This window comes from Ursus arctos, unplaced genomic scaffold, assembly GCF_023065955.2.
Source record: "Ursus arctos isolate Adak ecotype North America unplaced genomic scaffold, UrsArc2.0 scaffold_11, whole genome shotgun sequence".
In the NCBI taxonomy this organism is placed as follows: Eukaryota; Metazoa; Chordata; class Mammalia; order Carnivora; family Ursidae; genus Ursus; species Ursus arctos.
The window spans coordinates 63,330,653-63,355,437 of NW_026622775.1; positions in this window are offsets into that span (position 1 = coordinate 63,330,653).

Sequence of the window (24,785 nt, forward strand, 5' to 3'; positions counted from 1 at the left end):
TTAATGCAGAAGAAACTATTCATATATATCTCTGTATAGTATAGCTATGAAATACTACCAGATATGCATAAGAAAAAGAACAAAAAGGGAATACACTAGAATATTAACAATGATTGAGTTTAAATGATGAAACTCTGGGTGATCTTTTAATTTTGTAGTTTTTCTGAATAAGAATGTGTCATGTAGGGGCACCTGAGTGGCTCAGCCAGTGGAGTGTCTGCTTTCAGCTCGGGTCATGATCCCAGGGTCCTGGGATCTTGCCCAGCATCGGACTCCCTGCTCAGTGGGGAGTCTGCTTCTTCCTCTCCCTCTGCTGCTCCCCCTGCTTGTGCTCTCTCACTCTCTCTGACAAATAAATAAATAAAATCTAAAAAAAAAAAAAAAAGAGAGAATGTGTCATGTCTATAATGAGGGAGGGGGAACTTTTTAGAAGATATTTGAATTGATAATCAAGAGACTTAGTTCTAGTCCAAGTTCTGACACTAAAAAAATAATTATTGAGTTTTAGATCATTCACATCGTGTCTCTGAGCCTAATTTTTCAAATCTGAAATGTGGTGGTTCAACAATGTGTCAGGTTGATGAAACTAAACTGGATCCTAAAATTCCCTTGCCTGAAAGTTCCCAGCTGGGACAGGCCTCCCATTTGGAGCCATCTTGTTCTTAGCTCAGCAGGCTGGTGCAGGGAACCAGGCTGTTCATGTACATTGTCCCTTGCCCGCTGGCGCAGCTTGCTGGTGTGGGCAGCAGTCAGTCTGAAGCTTCTCTGCCTTTCCTCAGATCCTCATTCAGCTTCTCCACATCCTTGGAATAAATGTATATGATGAATAGACTGCTGTGATGAAAGGCACCAGCTTCTTCAGCAGGACATCCACGTCATCAAGGTCAAAGGCAACAAGAATGGACCCGAGTTTGCTTTAATCCATCCTCACGGGCTCCAGCTCATGCTTCTGGGTTCCACCTTCTTCCGACTCTCCCTTACTTTACATTGATCTCTTCTGCCCACTCTGCAGAATTCAAATACCAGGGTCAAACACAAAGACAACAGTCATAGAGAGACTTTTAATCACCTTCCACAACTGTGTAAGGTCAAATTTCTATCATAAATAAATGAATATGTGGTGATTGTACTTCTCTGACTGAACCATGACTGATAAAGAAAATAAGAGATGGGTGGTGAGATTTATTTATTAAAGTCCAAAGTTCCTTCCAGCCCTAAACTAGAGGATTCTGAAGTAAACTCAAAGTCTCCTTACATTCATAATCAATTGAAAATCCAGGGAGTCAACTCAACACAAAGTTAACACCAGCATAACATTGGGTGGCTCAGGGAGAGGTGCCAAGCACACATGAGTATCTCTGCTCCTCCCAAAATCTCATAAAAAAGATGGTAAAATAATTTAAAAGTTATAACTCCAAAAGAACCAAGAGAAGAGCCAACATTGAAGAGTTTTAATAAATTGCTGGAAGACATAAAGCAGATGGAAGAATGGTGACTAAGGAAAGGAACCCAAGGATGCAATGGCCTAGGGTATAAATGAAGGGATCCGCAGGACCTTAAGGACTCTAGATTCTAAGATAGCAGGTAACTCGGGCACACATGTGGGAAGCAGTGCTGAGAATACCAGGAGCAAAAATGAAGGCCTGCGTGTTGGATACGTGACCTCTCCCAGCAACTCCTCACAAGCACAGTGACCAGAGTGGCCACAGTCATGCATTTCTTCCTGTCCAGGAATTGAGTTGTCCTTAATTTTTAAAGAGAAATTGTTCTCAACTTTAAATGCAGTCTGGGGGGAAATCAGGGCACCCACTAAGCAGTATCCCCACAGAGTAGAGTCCTCCATTTAATTCCATGTAGGGGGCCCCCATAACAGTCTGCTCTCACCTGCCCTGTCCAAAAGCCTAACAGTCAACGACCATGGTTCTATGCACCAAACTCCCATTCTGATCTCTATTGCTTTGGTATTAAGTGTAAACAAATATTTGCAATGTAAATGAAAAAATCAAGCAGGAAAAAAACCACACACACACACCCCAAAATTCAGGGAGCAGAAGAAAACTAAAAACACAAGCAAAGCAAAATCTGTAAAACCAAGAATTATATTCTATGAATGAGCCAAGAGAGACTAAGGAAGAGCTCTTAGAATTCAAAGATCTGGCTGTACGTTTGTTGAGATTTAAAAAGTACAATGGTAGAATGGAAAGATAAATTCGAGGCTATTCCCCAGAGTATAAGAAGAAAAAAATTTTGAAAATTATGAGAGAAATTTAAAGAGGGAGAGATCAAATCAGAGGTCAACATTAGATTAACAGGAGTTCTGGAAAGAGATAACAAGGAAAGCAGGAGGAAATAAATTATCAAGGAAATAGTATAAGAGAACATACCAGAGCTAAAGAAGGACACAAGTCTTTAGGTTAAAAAGAGAGCCTCTGAGTAAAGTCTCAAAGGATGAAGAAAGATCCCTACCTGGCCATGGCATGATGAAATTTCAGAATACCAAGGATAAAGAGATTGTAAAAGTAAGCAGAAAAAAAGAAAGAAAACACATACACTAATATAAACTACAACCACCACCACAATAGAAATATGATTCAAAGTTTGAAAAAGTCGAGGATATGATAAAAACAAGTAGTGGAGTGTAGAAAATTATCCATTTGAACTAAATGGTAGGCACAATCTCCATTGAGTGGCAAAGTGATGATGGTATTACACCCACAGAGAATAATCTCAAGTATGGTAGTTTACACGTCAGTGAATGATATTTACATGATCATAATAATGTACATTATAGTTCCTGGTTTTAAGCTTGTAGAATCAACACATAGAGAAATCTTGGAAAAACCCACTGTGATTTTGGACTACAATGTAGCTGTCACCAACTTTGAAGTAGAAGGAAGTGGGGAGGGATGGAAGGAAGGAGGAGAGCAGAGGATTCCTCATCTTATGAAACAGAGAGTAAAAATACAGTGGCTGGAATAAGAATGAAGAGCAAACATGTTGTTTATGGCTGCAGAAATCTTCCAGGGAAGAAGAAACCAAGCATAGTGATAGAACTGTTGGTCCAGACCAGGTAAGAATGACCTAATCTTTCTCTATCCTGAAAAGGAATTGATTTTGATACATTAACGGGAAGCGACATAAGCCTTTGTATATTGTTACATTGGTATTTGTTTTAGAGATTCTAAAAGTGACTAACCAGAAGAACCCAAAACAAGAATGTGTGAAAAAGTGGATACCCTAGGGATGAGACTGGGAGTGAGTATGATCTCAGCTCAGAGTTACCGAGGCCGCCTTGAAAGGAGGGCCTGCCTGAGCATGAAACCAACATGCAGGAACCAGGATCAGGAGACAGAGAAAAAGGGAACACTCTAGATCCGAGGATATGGTTAGACCCGTTCAGTCAAGCTGAATGCAAAACTGGATTTTTAATTACGTAGCTATTTTGGTGAGTTCTTAGGACAGCTCTAACAGACATGTATTCCTCACAGTTCTGGAAGCTGGAAAGTCCAAGATCAAGACACCATAGATTCAGTACCTGGTCAGGAACAGCCTCCTCAGAGTCTTCTCACCCTAACCTCACATGGTGAAAGGGGCAAGGGATCTCTCTGGGGCCTCTTGTATGAGGGCATAATCCCATTCATGAGGTCACTACCCTCATGACCTAATCGCCTCCCAAAGGTCCCACCTCCTAATACCATCACCATGGGGCTAGGATTTTAACATATGAATTTTGGGGGAACACATTCATAGCATAAACCAATAAAGTCTACTTTGGAGTTGGGTTTTTAGAACCTGCCTTTAAAAAGGCCCAGTATAGGGGCGTCTGGGTGGCCCAGTCGGTTAAACACCCGACTCAGTTTCGGCTCAGGTTGTTGTGAGATCAAGCCCCGAGTCAGGCTCCGCTCTGAGCATGGAACCCACATGGGACTGTCTCTCTTCCTCGCCCTCTGCCCCTCTCCTCCTCTCTCTCTCTCTCTTTCTCTCTTGGAAATAAATAAGTCATTAAAAAAATAAATTTTAAAAATAAAAATGCCCAATATATGCCAGCTGTTCCTCTCCCTCAACCCCCTCCCCACTTCCAGTTGAGGTCCTTGTCTTCCTGTCTTCATAAACCTGCATTGTTGGATGCCTTGTGTTGTGTGTTTGCATAAGTTGGAAGTTGGAAGTTCCTAGCCACGTGAATTAATACAAGAACTATTTCTGAATTGGTAAGTACAAGCTTATTTAGCACTGCTGTCTTTAAAAATAAGGAAGTACTGGGGACGCCTGAGTGGCTCAGTCAGTTGAGCATCCGACTCTTGATTTCGGCTCAGGTCATGATCTCAGTGTCATGAGATTGAGTCCCAAGAAAATAATAAGTAAATAAGTAAATAAATAAATAGGTACTGTTGATATGAAGAGACTGGACTGGGTGCATAAATTAAATGTCTGAGTTTGGGGCCTCTCTTGTAGCCACAACAGTGGTATTCTTGGACTGAGCCCCAAAGCTCTGCCTGACAAACAAAATGCATGACTGTCTCTTTAGAATCATAGAGTCATGCAACACTGGAAACAATCACCTAACATCCTCATTTTTGTTTGTGGGAAACTGGGGCTCTGAGAGATTAAAGTGATTTGTTAAGAGGATGTGCTAAGAATTAGTGGCAGAACCAGGACTAGAGTCTGAGTTTCTCCAGGCTCCTAGTTCCCCTCTCTTTGTGTTACACCTTTGGGGTGGGGGCAGGGGAGAAGAAGAAGGGAGAGAACAGCAAAATGATAACATCGAGTCTGCAGAGTCAAATAAGGGACATAAACAGGGATACAAAGGGGCCTTGGGTAGCAGCGGCTTCCCCTGACACTCCCTTGCCCAGTGCTCTCCTTGACTGAAGCCAGTTCCAGAGAGTTCTGAGTCCCTTCTGCAGCTAACATCCTGGATCTGGGAGGCTGGAACATCTGGGGGCATAGCCCTTCTGCATCTTCTAGGTATGTAGAGCGCATGCAAGGACACCGCTCAGCCTGCTTTCACTGAGGCCAGTGGCATTTTTGGCGTAGGCCAGAGCTCTCCGGGTCATTCTGCTGGGTTTTTAATGCTTTTCAGTCAGGGGTACCTGGGGGGCTCAGTTGGTTAAGCATCTGCCTTCAGTTCAGGTCATGATCCCGGGGTCCTGGGATCAATTCCCCAGTTGTGGTCCCTGCTCAGTGGGGAGTCTGCTTCTCCCTCTCCCTTTGCCTGCTGCTCCCCCTGCTTGTGCTCTCTTCTCTCTGTGTATCAAAGAAGTAAATAAAATCTTTAAAAGAAAGAAAGAAATGCTTTCAGTCAGAGAAACTTCTTTTTCAAACCTAATTAATAGTAAATTTAGTCTGGTATAAATATGAGATAAGAACATTTAAGGAACATCTAAAAGAGAAGAAAGAACCACCATTGGTCTCACTAGCTTCACCCAATAACTGCCTCCCTTTCTTCTTATTCTTCTCTGGCTTTTGTCCAGTGCACGCATCATTTTGCTTGGTTGTAATCAGGAGCATACAATTTTGTATTAAAGCAATAAAGTTTTAATGATATATAGATATAGAAGGCAAATGGCCATAAAGCAAAATTTATGCAGGTTCGTAAGAAAAAATCCATTTTCAAGGGGAGAGTCTAGGATAATAACACATATTAAAGCAGTACTTTGGGGATAGTGCTTATAAAGATTTTAATAAAATCCCCTCTCTTTCCTTTTTATATTGTTCCTTAACCAAGTCATGATAAAATAAATATATGTTCAGCCTATATTTGTACCATTTGATTTTTAAAACAACCATGGTAGTTACAGAGAAAAAAAAATTTCATAGATCTTAAAGCGAGAGATATTACTTCCAACCCAGTGAGAGGCAAATTGTCCATGGCACTTAGAATTATGTAACTCTGTCTTGGCACGTAAATCCAGCTAACCTCAAGTAATATCAACAAGCATTTATCTCTTACTCACCGTGAGTCTAGAGCTAAGCATTATTATGGGGTCACAAAATGGTTGCCCACGAGGTTCTTAAAACTCCCTGAAATTTTGAGGCAAACATACATAAACTGTCAGTGAATTGACCTGACATATTATATATTTAATTGTCATTTCGGTTTCTGTCTATATTTCCTTTCAAAAGGAGAGCCCCATGAGGGCAAGAACTTTATCTCTTGCTCACGGCTGCCTCAGCTCCCCCTCTGTCTTACCTGGGCTGCTATACAAAAAACACCATCAATGGAGTGGCTTAAACAATGAACACTTATTTCTCACCCCTCTGGAGACAGGGAAGCCCAGGCTGGAGATGCCGGCAGACCTGGTGTCTGGTGAGAGCCTTCTTCCTGGCTTGCAGATGGCTGCCTTCTCCCTGTGTCTTCACACGACAGAGAATTCTAGTCTCTTCAGCTGCTTTTAGGGCACCAGTCCCACCATGGGGATTCCACTCGGGATCTCGCCCAAACCAAGTTACCTACCAAAGGCCCCGTCTCCAAACACCACCACGTTGGGAATTAGCACCTCAACCTCTGAATCCTGAGGGGACACAAAAGATATTCAGTCCATAGCCTCCTCCTACAGCGCCTGACCATTGAGGGTCCCAGTGCGTCAGCTGACTCCCACTTTTCAGGTGCATTCTTACTAGAGCTGCAGCCCAAGCACTTCGTAGTTTTTTCCTCCAGTTCTAGACTGCAAGATAACTGGTCTTTTTCATCTCCGTATCTCAAATAACATGCCAGATTGTATTATTTGAGAAGATGGCAGTCTTTGTATCTCGTGACTATTTCACATGGATACAGTCGTGCGAAGGCTATTCCATGCCACGTGAACTCTGCTCCTGGCTTCCCTAAAATGTAGGCACAGGTGACACTTGTCCCCGCAACAGTGGATTGGTCGGGATAAGTTGCAAAGAACACAACTCACTCTCCCTAATCTGAACAGAAAAGGGATTTACAACAGGCACAGCTCATGGTGTCAGAGACAGAAAGCTTCAGAGACACTCTACACTGACCTTCCAAAACCAGTTGCAAAATCCCACTGCAGAACTGGACCACCAAGGTCCCCGCCTCCATCAGGAAATTCCTGGATGAAGCAGAGAGTTGCCACTACATCAGTGAAGCCCCAGGCCACGCCATGTCTGCCGCACGCAGTCTCCCGCCCCTCTCAGCGTCCACTGCGGGGCTCCCACGAGTGCAGCTGACGGCTAGCACGTCAATCACAGCCAGAGATGTAGCTGCAAAGGAGTCCACGGAGTGTCGCCCTTGGCTTTCCAGACTCTAATCTAGGATTCTAGAGAAAAGGAGGTTGAAATAGAGGCTGGGGGATCCCAGCCACACTATCTTCTACCCGACAGGAAGGCAAATGCATAAAATTAAGGGGTGACCTTGGTATTTTGCAAAATGATCACCACAATAAGTTTAGTTAACATCCATCACCTCACATAGTTAAACATTTCTTCACTTGTGATGAAAACATGTAAGATCTACTCTCTTAGCAATGTCCAAATATGCAAAACAATATTAGGTTATTAACTATAATCAATAACGATGTGGTTATTAGCTATGGTCATAACTATATAGTTACTAACTATAGTCATCATATTGCACATTACATCCCTGGAACACATTTATCTTATAATAGACGTTTTTACCTTTTGACTACTTTCACCCAATACCCCCACTCCCCCCTTTGTTAGCCACAAATCTAATTTCTATTTCTGAGTTTGTTGGTTAGTTAGTTGTGGGGTTTTTTTTTTCAGATTCCACATGTAAGTGTGATCCTACAGTATTTGTATTTCTCTGTCTCACTTATTTCACTTAGCATAATGCCTTCAAGCTTCATCCATGTTGTCACAAGTGGCAGGATTTCCTTCTTTTTTATGGCTAACTAGTATTCCAGTGTGTGTGCACGTGTGCGTGTGTGTGTGTGTGCGCGCGTGCACATGCACATGTCACATTTGCTTTTGATTACTCATGTTGACTAGTCAATAAATATTTATTGAGCCCCTACTACAAATCAGGCACTGTGGGGCACCTGGCTGGCTCAGTCAGTAGAGCATGCGACCCTTGATCTCAAAGTTGTGAGTTCAAGTTCCAAGTTGAGGGGACAAATTAGTTAAAAATAAAATCTTTAAAAAAAAAAATCAGGCACTGTACTCAGAGCTGGGGACGCCAAGGTGACTACAACACTGGGTGCCTCCAGAAACTCGTGGTCTAGTGGCAGAAACAAATCAATAAGCCAGTGATGACAACAGAGGAAGGGCTTCCCTTGCACAACACACTGAGGGAGCCAGATGAAGCCATGCATATTCTGGGTTCCTTTCCTCTGAGAGAGTAAACCAAATTTCTACTGCTTCTTTTGATAGAATCCCAGCTTTTCTTGAAGTATTTTCTCTGACGGAGCTTCCCTGTGAACGTCGAGGAATTCAAAGTTGTAAATCACTTCAAAACTGGCCATGTTTCTTCAAGTATGCTGTGTTGTCATTGTTCTCATTGTCACTGGGGTTGGTCTGACAAAGCCCTGAAATGTCCTTCCCCAGCCCAAACACTGTTATGCAAACACTAGTACGGCTGTGGGCACGTGTGTGAATATGTGTGTATTTAGGTAGTTCTGCTTATATCTGCATATACGTGTCCCCATATAAACTGACATTTGTACACATTCACACTCATGAATGTTTGTGGAGGGATGTGTATTTGTGTCGGGCTGTCACTCCATAAATGTGTGTCTATGTGCGTAGTCCTTCCACCTCCTTGTTTATAAAAATACATGAATGTAGAAGAAAGTTCACTGAAGGTCAAATATAAATGAATACATTCAAGGAGGTATCAGGGAAGAGGGTGGAAATATATATGTGTAGAAATCGTATGTGGATGATTCTCACACTGAATGGTGAGGGTTGCCTTTAAAAGCATCTTGTTTTATTTCCAGAGTTATCTTAGAAGTTCTCTTTTGTTATTTCCACGTAAAGGAGTCCTCAAGCCAAAGATTAAATCCCCAACAGGGCCCAACCTACTGCCCGTCTCTTCCGCTCTATACCGTGTGTTCCTGAAGGACAGCAACTGAGCTTTTACGTCTCTGGACCCACAGCACACAATGTCTGGCACGAAGGTAGTGCTCAGGAAAAAAAACATGGAGGGAAGGAAGGAGAGGGCAGGGGGGAGGGAAAACATGGGAAGAAATGGAGTAGGGGAGGGAGGAAGGAAGGAGGGAAGAGGAGGGGAAGAGAAGGAAAGGACAGAGCAAAGGAGGAAATCAGCCTTATTCCTCATGAATAGACAAGTAGCACCTAGTAACAGAACTGAGCTAGTAAGCTGCAGGATAGGATGCGTCAGACCCATCACTGGACCAAAGGGACCACAGAGAGATGTCCCCCCCACACTCTCTTCCCCATCCCAGGATCTCCTCGGTCCAAGCCAGCTTCTCTCCTGACCCACCCATGGACTCTCAGCCCTTGAGGATGACGAGCTGTCCTTGATTTGACCCCCATGAAGCCCTTTTGTCTACAAGGGTGTTCGATTGGGTGGTACCATGAAAGAGCTCTAGTCTGTCAGCTGTAAGACTGGTTCTCATTGAGGCTCTGCCTATCTCAATGACTTTGGGCAAGTCACTTAACTTCCCTGGGCCTCATTTGTAAGGTCCTTCTCCGGTGAACGATGCACTGTATGACTTCTATCCCTCCTGCCCCAGAATCCTGTGATTCTGCACCATGCCAGGTAGCTCTATCTGCCATCCCTGAGGCTCCAGGCTTTGTCTGTGACCACGGCCCTTCCCCTTCCCCCAGCCTCCTCCCCAGGCTAGTCATCAGTTCACAGCATTCACATTGGCCTCCGTTTGAGGAAAACAGCAGCTGCCTCGCCACAGACAGACAAGATCAATAAGCAGGGTAACACTATGTATGTTAAGCTCAGGCAAGCCCCAAATCCCAGGCTAGATGCAGAGGTCAGTTCAGAGGCCACCCCTGCAAGGCGTTGTGCAACCTCATTATATCCAGCCAATCCCAGCCCAGTTCCCATGAAGAATGCTCTGGCTCTGCGCAGACACCAGCAGACCCTCGCTGGACTCCCTCAGTGGCTCAGGAAGCCCTCACTATCTGAAGTCCTCTCTTCCACCTGGCCCCATGTCCCTTCTCTGTCCTGATTCTCCCTGAGCATAAAGGCCTCTCTTCAGGGAGCCAAAGAGGCCTCTTGTTTTTATCCATCATGCAGACACATTAGCTGTCAGTGATTAAAGGAAACTCTAGATCCAGCCCCATCTTCAATACCCAAGGACACAGGAGAGGAAATGTTGGCTGCTTCTTCTGAGAGCAGGAAAGGAGAGAAGGTGGGTGCAATTCAATATATTTGCCCTGGGGAGGGAAGAGGGCAGGAAGTCCACTCCTATTAATATTCAAAGCACTGAGGAGGGATCCCCAAGACAAAGCCATCATGGTTCTCTCCTAAAGGACTTTTCTAGCTACCGAGGGAGACAGGTGCATAAAGTGGTATTATTCATAAAGCATCCTGGAAAAAATGCCAAGTGCAGCATACTGAGAGAATTCCAAGAAAGTAGTCATTGATTCTGTCTCGGGGGGCCATTTTAGGGGAATGTAAAATTTGAAGACTTCTGAGAGTTTTCAGCGTTATTAACTAGCGGTAATAATGCTTTCCATCTTTGTGGCACTTTATGCTTTTCAAAGTGCCCTCACAGCTTTTATTCCATTTGATGGGTCCGTGCGTATATGCACGGACTTAGTGACTGAGCCTGCTACATAGTCCTGGCCCTCAAAGAGTTGGCCTCTGGTAGGACAGAAAGGCAGGTAAATAATAGCAAGTCCTAAAGTGGGATGTCAGGTATTGTAGTGGCAGAGGGAGTGTGGAGGTGAACTCAGACTGGAGGGGAGAGAAGGCTGGGGACAGAATTAAGACTAGAATGCTTGAGGGTAACTGATAGGAATAGAATGAGCTGGGGGATGACAGAGGGCGATCTGGAAAAAGAACATTCTGGAACAATACAAGCAAAGGCAGAGACTGGGATAGTCAGATACAATATAGGGAGGAAGTGAGGGCAGAGGACTCAGATACAAGCAGATGCAGGATCCCCCTCGGGGCAATCCTGGGGCATAAAGCGGCAGGTGGAGGGGACATCAGAATTACTTGAAGAGTTTCCTCAAAATACTCATATCACCATTTCCTCCATCCCCGGGTCCTAATATTCCTGAGGGAGAGGATACCTTCTCAGTGGTCTCACAAGTTCTTTTTGAAAACAGCAAAAACCTGGGGCAGTCTTCGCCCATGCACTTGTGATCTCTGAACAATTCCTTAGCCTTCCCTTCCTGTCGTTCACATCCTAAGTTAAGAAATTAATTTCAGCATCTCTCTTTCAGTCTCTAAATCAAGGATACGAGTCTCTTCCTATCTTCAGACTTCCTTCTGGTTAAGATTAACCACACTGGGCTCAGGGCTTTCCACACATAGCCTAAAGCTCTGGGGTCCACCTTCTCTTTTTCAACACCTGCTCGGCAGTACCATTACCTGGGTCACTGTTGCGTGACCCCGTTCTAACTCTGCTGGATCCTCTGGCCCTGATCTCTGGCCTGTCTGGACCTATTATATCCGCCTGAGCCCTGTTCATGCTTCCATCACCCGTCTCTGGACCACCTGACTCAAGAGCTTGGGGTCAATTTATTCTCATCCCTGGTCCTGGTCAGACCTGTGTGTTTCTACATCTGTCCTGACATGGCAGACTCATAAATCTTCAGTTTCCACTACAGGATTCGGGGCAGCCTTCTGGGTAGAAAAAGGAGGGACTGAGCACTGTTGGTGGACTTGTAAAATGGTACACGTGGATGGAGAATAGTATGGAGGTTCCTCAAAATATTAAAAATAGAATTATCAAATGATCCATCAATTCCATCCCTGGGTATTATTCAAAATATTGAAGTCAGGGTCCTGAAGGGGTATTTGCATACCCATGTTCATAGCATCAATACTCACAATAGCCGAGGTGAAAGTGATTGGAGATGTTCATCAACAGATAAATGGATCATGAAATGTGGTGTACGCACACATGGAATATTGTTCAGCCTTAAAAAGGAAGGAAATTCTATCACATGCTATAACGTGGGTCAATCTTGAAACTATGATTCTAAATGAAATAATCCAGTCACAAAAGACACTGTCTGCTCCCACTCATATGAGGTATCTAAAGTAGATAAATTCATAGAAAAAGAAAGTAGAATGGTGGTTACAAAGGGATGAGGGAGGAGAGTAAAAGGGAGCTCTTTTTCAATGGGTATAGAGTTTCAGATTTGCAGGATAAAAAAGTCCTGGAAATCTATTTTGCAACAATGTGACTAGCACAATAACACTACTGAACTGTACACTTGAAATGGCTAAAAGCGGGCTCCTGGGCGGCTCAGTCCGTTAAGTGTCTGCCTTCAGCTCAGGTCGTGATCCCAGAGTCCAGGGAACAAGTCCTGCATCAGGCTCCCTGCTCCTTGGGGAGCCTGCTTCTTCCTCTGCCCCCCGCCCTGTCTCTCATGAATAAATAAATAAAATCTTTTTAAAAAATGGCTAGATGCTAAATTTTGTGTAATGTGTTTTTTAATGCAATAAGAAAAGAAATAATAATAAAAAAAGAAACAGAAAACACAGAGCCAGAAAAGAGTGTGGAACTCAAGAAACTTCAAGAAACATGGGGTGGTTGTAATGCGAGGTATGTGGACAAGGGGCTTGGAAGGTGAGGCCAGGAAACGGGAACAAACCCACAAAGGGCCTAGTTTACATGTGACCTTTCCATGGAATATATACCACTCCATATCTTTAGTAGCTTTGGGGATCATCCATCAGCTTTCTAATCTCTGACTTTTGGGGCTTCTGCATTATTAGAAGGTTTCTCAATCATAAAAATATAATTTCAAAAATTAAGTTGGGTCCCAATAACTAAGATAGTACCTGTCTGGTGTGTTATCCAGTGAGACTATGGAGAGCAAAGGGAGGCTGGATTTGAGATATATTAAGGAAGCAAAATATTAGAATAGGATGTAGTGAATGACTGGAGGGGAGTGTGCTAGCTAAGGATACGTTTGACTGCCAGAGCATCCAACACAAACCGGCATAAACAATAAAGAAACCAGTTCAGTCATGTAATTGAAAGAATCCAGCTATAGAATGGGCTCCAGACACGTCTCTGTGAGAGAGACCCTGGGCTCCGGCTCTGTTTCGCCACGATTCTCTTGGCTTCACTATCCTGGGTGAATGGATTGGCACCAGGCTTCTTCATGGTAACAAAATGTGTTCAGCTTCTCCAGACCTCATATTTGCATATCACCCCATTCAAAACAAAAAAGGGAGGCTGTGCTTCCTGCAGCCGTCTTCCAAAATTCTTGCATTTACTCTATTTCAGACCAAACTGGACCAAGCTCCGGGCCAGGGGAGAGCTATACACTAAACGGCTTGGGCCTCTGAGCCAATCTCAGTGGCAAGAGAGATGGAACTATGTTGATTGACTCCAATGAATCAGAGCCCACCATCAGGGCTGGGGGCATGGTAAATTCTACCCAAACCACATAATAAATACAGGGTGGAAGGAGTGATTCCCCACAGGAAATCAAGGGGCTGTGAACAATGGGAAAGGGAAGGAATGGATGCTGGGGAAGAAGCCAACCTTTGTCCATGATGGAGGCACTAAGGACAGGACCAAGATTCTTGGCTCTGATGGCTGTGGACATTGACACCCTTAACAAAGACTGTAAATACCAGAGAAGAGGTAAATTTAAGAGTAGGGCAGAGAGGTAAGGGAGATACATGAATTTGTCCTTGCGTTTGAAGTGACTAAAACGACATGTAAGTGGAGTTGTTTGATGCTGGGTGGTCAATTCTGGATCCTTCCGGAAACCCCATAGAAGTGAAACCACAACTAAGTGGTCCCACTGTCTTCCACACCATGTCTCTTTAGAGTTTTGAAATACTCCATAGCTATTGATCAGCCATTAGTAATTCCCTCTGACCCTGCCTAAGTATTTCCTCTCCCTCTTTAGTATTACAACCTACAAATCGCTGGAAATGGGGCTGAGCAGGTGCAGATCGGAAGACAAAACATTCCTCTTAATGTGAGAAATTAATTTGTGGCTCTAATTGCCTCAAACTCTAAATGAAAAAAAAAAATCTACATTCTCCCAGCATTCAAAATAGAACACAGGCTTTATCTGAATAAAGAAAATAATCTGTCGGGGGAAGAAAGGACTTAAGCTGCTAAAATGTCAATCTTACCCCATTGTTAAGGAAAAGCTAGTTTAATTACATTCATTTCTACATAGAATCACTTTTGAGTGGTGTACACAGGAGCCTAAAGGTCTAGGGTTTCAGAATTGACAAGATACATTAAACAAAGACAATGGGGAAAGAACAAAGTACAACGGGGGGGGGGGGGGGACATCATTTGAGAGTCAGAGGCTCTGAGTCCCAGACCCAGCTCTGCCGTGAAGCCACTCTGTGACCTTTATCAAGTCACACACCTTCTCTGGACTACAGTTCTGTCATAAGTGATGGAGGGTTCCAAAGTCTGAATGTTCTCAACTTGCCTTTCATCGCTATGAAAACGTCTCAAGAAACTGAGTCTAGATTCTTTTCCCCAAGATACTTATTTTTTCGTAATAGAACACAGCTTTGTTGGTTTTTCCATACGCCCGTGAAGTATACAGAAAAATGACCGGGAATTTTCCAATTCACAGTTGTCAAAACAGCGGCGAAAGGAAAGGTCCCATCTGAGGTGATCCAGAAAATCAATTGTGACTCAGAAATTGATGAATGGAAATCATATTGCATCCCAGAAGCCAGGCCCCCAAGGAATCAACTAAAAATAAAAGGCACTTAGCTCTCACTCCATGGAAAATAAGCCTACCCTTATCTATTTTCCCTTTCCCACCGAAAAAAAAAAAAAAAAAGAATTGGGGGGAAAAACTAATTTTCAGGGTCTCCATACATGGAAGCCAGGTTGGCACGCCAGCTTCCGAGGGCAGTGAGCACAGAGAACACATGTGGGCACAGAGCAGCCCCGCCAAAGGGACATGTTACCTTAGCCTGAGCAAGTACTCTGCGTCACGGTGTGGCTTTTTGGGTTTTTTTGTTTTTTATATTATGTTAGTCACCATACAGTACTTCATTAGTTTTTTACGTAATGTTCCATGATTCATTGTTTGCATATAACACCCAGTGCTCCTTGCAAAAGCAAAAATGAACTTTTGGGACTTCATCAAGATAAAAAGCTTCTGCACAGCAAAGGAAGCAATCAACAGAACCAGGAGGCAGCCCACAGAATGGGAGAAGATATTTGCAAACGACATTACAGATAAAGGGCTGGTTTCCGAGATCTATAAAGAACTTCTCAAACTCAACACCCAAAAAATAAATAATCAAGTCAAAAAATGGGCAGAAGACATGAACAGACACTTCTCCGAAGAAGACATACGAATGGCTAACAGACACATGCACCACAGTGCGTTAACAGGACTTGAGAGGTGAGATTTCGGCAACCCAAAAGGCTAATAGCTTTAATAAGCTTTAAGGGTTGTAACTCACGTGCTAACCTGCCGCCACCCGTAGCTGCTCCCTGCCTGGGGGTTCTGCTACGTATCACTGCAAATGGTCTCTACCAGGTCTCAAGCTCAGTCTGGTGATTACTGGCCCAGCTAGCTACTCTTTTCTCTTCTTTGCTTTCTGTCAAGAGTGAAGCCATTTGGGAAACTCAGTTCTTGGTACAGTGTATGTCTCCCCACTCCTGCATTGCATCTGCTGAGATCTTTAGAAGCATCAAGAAAGAACTAGAAAAAACAAAAAGGATGGTAGGACACAGAACTCTATGGAGGCAGTAAGCTGAAGCTAGACGTTCATTTCCGTAACACTAGCTGGGTACTGGGCAGCCCATGGAGACAGGAATCCTCCGGGCGAAGGCTGTGCTCCATAAGGAAGGTGCTCGGCACCAGAATTTTGCCTGCAGAAGTAAGAAGGCTCCAGCTGGTTCACAAATCAGTCTACAAGAACACCTGAAGTGGCTCTCTAACTCAAGGCATTAGGAAGACAACAAAAAAATTGGTTGGAAATCAATGAATCTGGATGTGGACTGAGCATTACATATGGTTTCTTATACAGTTAACTGAAACAGAATGATACAAACAACAGGAAGAAGAAATATACAGCAGCGTGCTCGTGTTAATTTCCATTCTCCACCACCACCACCCCCCACTTTGGGAAACTAGTGAAAAGCCTCAGTCAGAAGTGCTTTGGTCTGGTCTTGTGGGGATTTATTTCCATCTCATATTATTTAAGGTTCTGCTGGTCCTCGGTGTGCCAAGCTGTTCTTGTTCCGTGCCATTCTGTGCTGGAATGGTTACTTCCTGAGAGTAGTGTCATTATTACTAATTTCAGAAAATACCTGTCTCTTGGCCTCTGATTTTTAAGTCTTCATCTATTGTAGTTAAGGAAGAGTGCTTGCTTTCCTTTCAGGGCTCTCTGTTGAATGCCTATTTGGCAGTCCTTTGTCACCTTGGGACTGGTTTTTTCTCCGACGGGACTGAGGCTTTCGGTCTCTCCCCGAATACGTCTGCCTGAAACCTCTGTGTTCCCTGAAAATTCTAGACAGGGAACTTCTAAGCTTGCTCCTTTTGACGGGAATAGTAATTTGCAAATTCAAGTAGGTCTTGTTTCCCCTCCCCAGCTCTGTGGAAACGCTGTGGGCTGACAGTTTTGGCACTCCCTCCCTGCCTGCAGCAGCCCTAGATCTGATGTTTTAACTGCTTCACATCCTCTGTTGTGTTAGAACAAACTTGCCAAGTTTGCCCCGGGCCACAGTGGGCTCTTCTTGCATTCTGACTCTGGTAATACAGTGTAATTGCATCAAAAATTAAATTGAGACCATCAAAGTTTCAAGGATGCACGACCCTAGAAAATGAATCACGTTTTTTTGCCTCGATGCATCTTTTACTCTCTAGGGATTGGTTCCGGGGAGACTACCATAGACCAAATCTATACTTGGCATCAAATGTCTTTAAATGACAGAATCTATGCCACCAGAATATTTCGCCCCTGCCTTGGTTTCGATCCAGAGATGAGCAGCCTGACTCCGATCCTACAGAAAATGTTTGGACCCTAAATCTATAAAACAGCATTTTCATCAAAACATTCCTGTAAAGCAAGCTTTAGACAGTTGTCTCTGCGAGTCATCAGTATTTGTTCTCAGATAAAACATTGTTTTAAAATTCATTTCCAGGTGGAAGCAACCCAGGGCCCGCTGGGGGATGAATGGATAAAGAAAATGTGATCAGTACATACAACAAATATTATTTGGCCTTATAAAGGAACAAAATCCTGACACATGCCGTACCTTGGATGACCCTCGAGGACATGATGCAAAGTGAGATAAGCCAAGCACAAAAGGATAAACAGTCTATGATTCCACATATATGAGGTACCTAGGATAGTCAAGACAGAAAATAGGACGGGGGCTGCCAGGGGCTGGGGGGAGGGGAGTTAGTGTTCAAGGGGGACAGACTTTCGATTTGGGAAGATGAAAAAGTTCCGGAGATGTGGTTAGTGCTGATGGCTGCACAACGTCGGGAATGTATTTAACGCCACTGAACCCGTACACTTAAAAATGGTTAAAATGGTAAAAACGGTTAAACTGAACCTGGGTGGCTCAGTCAGTTACGCATCTGCTTTCAGCTCAGTCGTGATCCCAGAATCCCCGTGGCAGGGGCGTCTGCTTCTCCCTCTCCCTCTGCCCCTCCCCCCCACTCATTCTCTCTCTCTCTCTCTCTCTCTCTCTCAAATAAATAAAAGCTTTTTAAAAAATGGTTCAAATGGTGGGTTTTGTGTTATGTGTAATCAACCACAACTTTTAAAATATTATATAAAAATTCATTTTCAGGCGAGAATTTCTAATATTCCCCCAAATATCTGGCTCTGTGGTTGCAATGATTGCCGCATGACTTGATTAAGTAGCCACACGATCTCAACAATACATACAGACTACCCAGGCGTCAGGAATACAGGAAAGTCGTGATATCCACTTACAAAGATTTCAAAGTTCAGAGGAATAAATCACTGATGCTTTTTCTTGGCTTTCTGGACACTCCTCCTAAAAGTTTTTCAGTTCTTCAAAATTAAAACAGGTATGTTTTGTTGTTTTCCTCTCAAGGGGAGCCGACATGGCTAAAAAGACAAATGCGTGGCAAATAGTTCTCTACGACAAGTCACAGAGACACGCTACTCTTGGATTTGAAGCCTAGGCCCCCAGAAGCAGTGCTGCTTACCATTCTGCCTCCGTCCGCCTGGGACCCTCGCCCTGTCCACAACTCTTCAGTCTGATTATACTCTGGAAATGTTTTACATCAGGGGCCAATTACCCAAAGAAATGAAACATACACATGCATATGTTTTCATTTTTAGAGATCTTCAAAGGCCCCACATTACCTGTCTTATGATAACCGTCAATGCTAGCAAATTCAAATAAGGCATGTACCCTCACCACGTGGAAGCTGAAATAAAATAAAGCCTAAATGAAATCCTAACAAAAATAAGTCCTTATCCCCCCCCCCCGCCTTTTTTTCTCAGTAACTTGTAGATGACTCTGCCTTCGATTCCTGTTTCCATCTCGGACTATTTCTGGAAGGAGGGTGATGTGGCAAGAAAGGACAGGGAAGAGAGGGGTGGGCTTTAAAGCCAGAGAGATGGATCCAATTCCTGGTCCTGCCAAGTACCAACTACGTAGCTCCAGCCGTCTGCGGAACCCCAGCTGCTGATAATAGGGTTGCAAAATAGGGTAGATAATCTACACAGACATCTATACTGCAAAGCTGTGGCAAGAATTAGAAATTATGTATGAACAGCATTTGAGCAATGCTTGGCACACAGTAGGTGCTCAATAAATTATAGCCATTGCTCATGATGTCTACATCCCAACACAGTGGCAGAGATCTCGTCCCTCTGCACAGCTGCACTGCACCCCCTCACCACTCTCCAGGAACCGGGGATCGGCTCAGAGTCGTAGGTGAATGACACGTAGACGCGTACCCAAATTGGGGCACCTGGGTGGCTCAGTCAGTTAAGCGTCAGCCTTTGGCTCAGGTCATGATCCTGGAGTCCCTGGATCAAGCCCCACATCAGGCTCCCTGCTTAGGGGGGAGTCTGCTCCTCCCCCTCCCTTTGTTCCTCCCCCCACTCATGCTCTCTCTCTCACTCACTCTTTCTCTCAAATAAATAAATAAAATTTTTAAAAAAGAAGCTTACCCAAGTCCTTTCTGCAGACGTTATTTCCCACATTATCAGTGTGGAAAGGTGGGGAACTAACACATATACCTTTACCAACAAATGCTGCATCAGGTTTTAACACTCAAGAGGTAAATACAACATATTATCTGTTTGGGGAAAATGACATGCTCACTATGAAGAGCTAGGGCCCAGGCCAGAACTTGCTTGGTATTTTTCCTCACTGCCATGGTTCTCCTTGTCCTACCCCTTGCCCACTATCCTTCTCTTTCCTTTTATGGAGAATGAACTACTTGAAATATGAACGTTAAAAGACTAAGAACAGAGCTAAGTTTTCCTTTAATACAATTCATTCTTTGTCGTAGGGGATGATGATGCACCTTCAAAGGGAATTGAACCAATACGGTATGTCTCGTCATCCAGATTTGGCCTCCGTGTCCCTCAGGATTGGCGCAAACCGCGGGGGACATTAATGCCTACTTATAACACACACCTCAGTCCACTGGTCTCCTTGCCTTGCCTTTTCCCAGTGTTCCTGCTGAGTAAGCACTGGCAAGTGACCTCATCCCCTCAACCACAGCCAGCTGGACCAAGGACGACCACCTGATCCAAACTTTGCCAACCAGATTCTCTCTTCCAAGAAGCGATCATTGTTTCAGAAATCTTAGCTAGCCTCCTTTGAGTACTTAAACTGGAACACGGTCAAGACAAAGTAGACTATATTGTGTCCATATGGAAGTAGAAATGAGAAATGTGGTCTGGAGAGAGAGAAAATAAAGTAGATGCCTGGAGACAAGCAGAATGAGAATATGCACTGGAGGGAGGAGGAAGGAGAGAGACGGGGGGGGGGGCAGGGAGGGAGAGAGAAAGAGAGACACAGAGAAAGCCTTCCTTCTGAAGACTTCCCAGTTGCTGGTTCCAGCCCTTTGTGAGACCCAAGTGTGTACTCTCCTTGGATCTTCAAGAGACACCTGTATCCTTCTGATGACTTTCTCTTTTTGCTTAAGCCAGTTTTAGTGGGTTTTGTCCACTGAAAACAAAAGGTCTCTGAGCTAATGCTTCTCTCATCCTAACCACTCACACAGCTGGGTGATACCATCAGCGCTGCCACCAGCAGTCACAATGGAAAGCACTCCCATTGACTGTAGGGAGTTGGGAGCCAACACTTCATGCAGAGCAGGTCCAAATGCCAGAAGCATACCATGTTTGTGTAGCAGTGTCCATGGTCCCGTGATGTGCTGGTAAATAGTTAACAACGAGCTCTTGCTGAGTGGGGAGGGGGATCCATGATCTGAGTCATTGGCCAATTTCTGTGGTGTGAATATTCTCGCCATCGCTACTTCCAATGGCATATTGTTGAGTGTGGAGTTTAAAGGAGATATTCACAATTGGCTCTTAGAAGTCAGGACAAATGGCTCTCTAGCCTACATTTTCTGATTTATAAGTACTTCCTGACTCCCTTTTATTACTCGGTTCTTGTTATCTTACTCTTGTTTTCGTGTTTAAGTCTTATTAACTCTATGTCTTTTATTTTGAACTAATTTAAATCTTTTTTGGAGAGGGAGTAATAAAATCATTTAAAAATACAGCCACATTCCTCTTTGAGAACTGTATGCTCTCAGACACTAAGAGAATAATAACAATAATAATACCTCACACTCATAGAGCAATTAGACATTCTAAATTACCTCAATGGCATGCTAATGGCAGTAAGAACACAGGCATGGCCATCTGACTGAGCTGCTTTGAAACGTGGTTTAAAGGGTGCACCTGATAAATATTAGATTTCCTTTCACATTCACTGGCTCGTTTTTCCAGCTATCCATCCTAGCCAGGTATGGTCACATACACGACAACCAGAACCTACAAAACATTCCTGAACAAAGGTCACAGCTTTTCCAGGACAGTGCACACCTGACCCCAGCTTTGGGAAACCTCACATGCTCCATATGAGAGACTAGAAAGAACGCTAGAGAACAAATGCTTCATTTCTTGTGTTCTACTTTGAACTGAGCTGTTGTCATCTTTGGTTTTGCTTGTAAAAGACAAATGAGACAAGAACTCATTAGACATCTTCTCCCTCTCCAGATATTCAAAGTACATCAGCCTACCAACACCAGGAGAAGAAAGAAATGCTTTTCACTGGTTTGTAGCAGGGGTATCTAAGTGGGTCCCCTGTTCAATTTCAGCTTTGGTTCAAGCCATTTCCTGTCTTGTCTTTCCAGGGATTAGATAATAAGCTTTAAACCAACTGAATCAACTCAACCAATATTTCCTTGGATTCTCTTCACTCCCACTATCCCCCATTTTGGTTTGTAAGAAACCCAAATGTCCCCAGGCCCCAGTAGCCTTTGGGAACCAAACAGATAAGCTGAGAAAAAGTTCTCCTATCTGGAAAGCTTTCAAAACTAAACTAAAGCTCCATCTTGTAGTTTCTTCAAAAAAGGCTTGTGTTTTAGACCAAGGTTTTTAAAACTCTTATAGATTTCTCTAAATGAAATTTCACACAAAAAGTCCTACAACAGATTAAAAGTAGAGCTTATCTTCTTTGGCTTCTTAGGTCTTTCTGTTTCTCAAATCTCGAAAGATCTTCTAATTAGAACCGGCTGAATTGTACTAAGGGCCCCCAGAGACCTCTCCAGACTGGCGCCCCAGCCTCTCACCTGTTGAAAAGACTTTATGACATTTCTGGAAAACCCTAGGGCTTCTGGGGCACAGTTTGAAAATAACCACATTAGGAAGCTCTCTCTGCCTGTGGGCAGGAGCACAGTAGATTGAGAGTTGGGGGCAAGAAAGCCAGTTAGGAGGTTCCCACAACCGCTCAACTGAGAGATAATGAAGACCCAAACTGGCCTGGGAGACACTTCTGAACTGACGTCACTAGGATGGGCGGCTGATTAGAAGGGAGACTTTTCAAGCTTGTTTGACTGCAAAAATTCTGGTTCCATTAGAAGAAATGGTCCTCAGAAAGAGAAGGAAATAATCACAATGGTTCTGAAGTGTGCCATATATTTTGTTTGAAATTGTTTAGCTTCTCCCTTTGAAGCATCCAGAGGGGACTTTCTTATCCCAGAGAGAGGGAGTGACTTGTCCACAGCTTTCCAGAGGAAACCAGGAGCAAGCAGAGACCCCCATTATGCCTAAAGGGCAAATACCCATAAAACAAACCACAAAAATATAAGCCAGTTGCAAGGCAACAGGACCCCAAGGTTGTGAGCTCTACTTACCCCAAAGTCACACACAAATGGTCAAGATCATTCTTCCAAATAAAAAATTGTCTCCTCTCTCCAGGCTCAGCCTATTTAAGGACACGGGCTGGCAGCATTACCATCAGCAGAAATGCTGTCAGATCAGATAGCTGACAAATGTTGACTGAGGGCCTACCATATTGGGGTTAGGCTAGAGGTGAAATTCTGGCTCCCCTTAGGATTCCACCAGCCTAAGCCCACAGCTGGGGTCACTGAGACCACTGCTCGTCCTCCAGAGTAAGTTCACTTGTTTGTCTCTGAGTATCCACAAACAGTGGCTTCCTGCCGTTATGACCAGGGACTCTGTGCTCCACGACCCAGGCTGGATGCACTCGGCTGTCACTGTTAGAATGCTGTCATAGGAAGATCTTCCAGTGCCAATCTTCTTTTTCCCTCTGTTTGCCACTGGATCACCAGAGAAGGCAGATGGTGCAGTGCAAACACATCCATAAACCAGGCAAATGTGAACCATGTTGATAATAGAAATCCAACTTTGGGCACACCAGCCCGTGGGACCGACGCCTGCAGTGGGTCCACTGGGTGGAACGGGAAGGGAAATTCAGGTCAACACAAAGAATGTCCTCAACCGTTCTGAGTGTGACCCACAGAGAAAGCCTCTTCCACCAGACACTGGCTGTGAAAACTCTCTGTGCCTCAGTTCCCACACCTTTATAAGGAAACAATACTTAATATCTCCTAAGTTGGCTCGAAGCGTAAGATAAACCACGTGGAGATTTTAGCACAGTGATTGCCACAGGGTAAGCACCCAATACATGGTGACAGTTATTAAATCCCATTGCATGAAGGACTGGGCTCCCTCAGGGCAAGAGGCACCCTATTGCATGATTTTTCACCCGGCATTTGGACACTTTTGTCAATAATATTGCAGAGGGGATTTCGGGGTGGGGGAGCGGACTCAGTTCCGCTCACTCTACAGCCACTTCGCTGCTGAGACTCTGAAACATGGAGTCCAGCTACAAATTTCTTCGTGGGCGTTTGCATCACCCCTGTTCACTCAGCCAACATTCACGGGACACCTGCTCTTTCCGAAGCATCGCGCACCAAGTGTCAGCAGTGGGGAATTTTAACCAGAAAGGCAGGGCAAGCTTGTTTACACCCAGCCAGTGTGGCCATGGCTCTAACAACCCCCAGAAAGGGGGGACGCAGAACGGGCTACATGGGCTAATCACACGAAGGCTTGTTTTCTCTTTCTGTCTTTGGGATTATCTAAGGGATTGGCAGGTCTTTAAATCACTCCAAGCTGCTTGACCACGACGCCAGACCTGCTACCCAAAACACCCTGCCAAGCATGATGCTGTTTATCAAAACAGGGTTAAAAAAAAAATCTTTTCTTTCAATTTCCACTCTATTTCCTAATTGAGAAATACATAATCCCAGGAGAAAATCAGCTCTCATTTCTCTATCTTTTTCTGTCTCTCTCTTTCTCTCTTCCTGTCTCCTTCCGTCTCCCTTCCGTCTTTCCCTCTCCCCCCCCCCCACCCCCTCCAGCTTTTATCATTTTAAGCTGTATGCATGCCATTCTTCAGAGGATTAAAGTCAAATTTAGTCTTCTGCAATTGTTATTACCTACCCCTTGGCTTATGAGATGCATTTGCCTGCATTTGTAATGCATCAATAACTTCCACTCTCCTCCACTTGTAAACAATGCATTATATTAAATAGCCTGTGTCTAGCCTTGTATTGAAACAGACAATAAATTAGAACTTCCAGTTCTTGGTTTTTACTGATTCCTAAACCTGCCAGTTACATGCCTGTCCGCCCCACTGAACATTCTCTCTAAAGCTGAGAATGCACAAAGCCCTGTTCATCGTTCTCCTGTCTCCATCACTGCTGCCGGCTGTCAGTTTCACACCACCAAGCAGATTGTAATTGGCAGGATGAGGTGCAGAAATAGGGAATGGTTTGAATATGTGGTTCTTACCACACACAACACACACACACACACACACACACACACACACACAAAGAGTCTTTCTGGCTTATAACATTCTGCAAATGTAGGGACTTGACATGTGAAGCTTGTAATCAGAACCCGCACGGGCTGCCCTCATTCACTAGCCCGTGAGTTAGAAGCAGAGAAAGGAAACACAATGCAATCGACACCCAGTGCTGTCCTAATCCAGTGCAGGACCCAGAGGGATGCTGCTTCAGGACTGTGCTCTGCTGGGAGCCAGCTCTTGTGCTTGTTGGCTCCCTGGGATCTGAGATCTGCAAGCTTCCCAAGAGTCACAGTTGCCCTGCTCAACCTTGAGTGGGGTCCTAGAACAAGGAGCAGAATCTAGTTCTCAGAATCGTGGGTA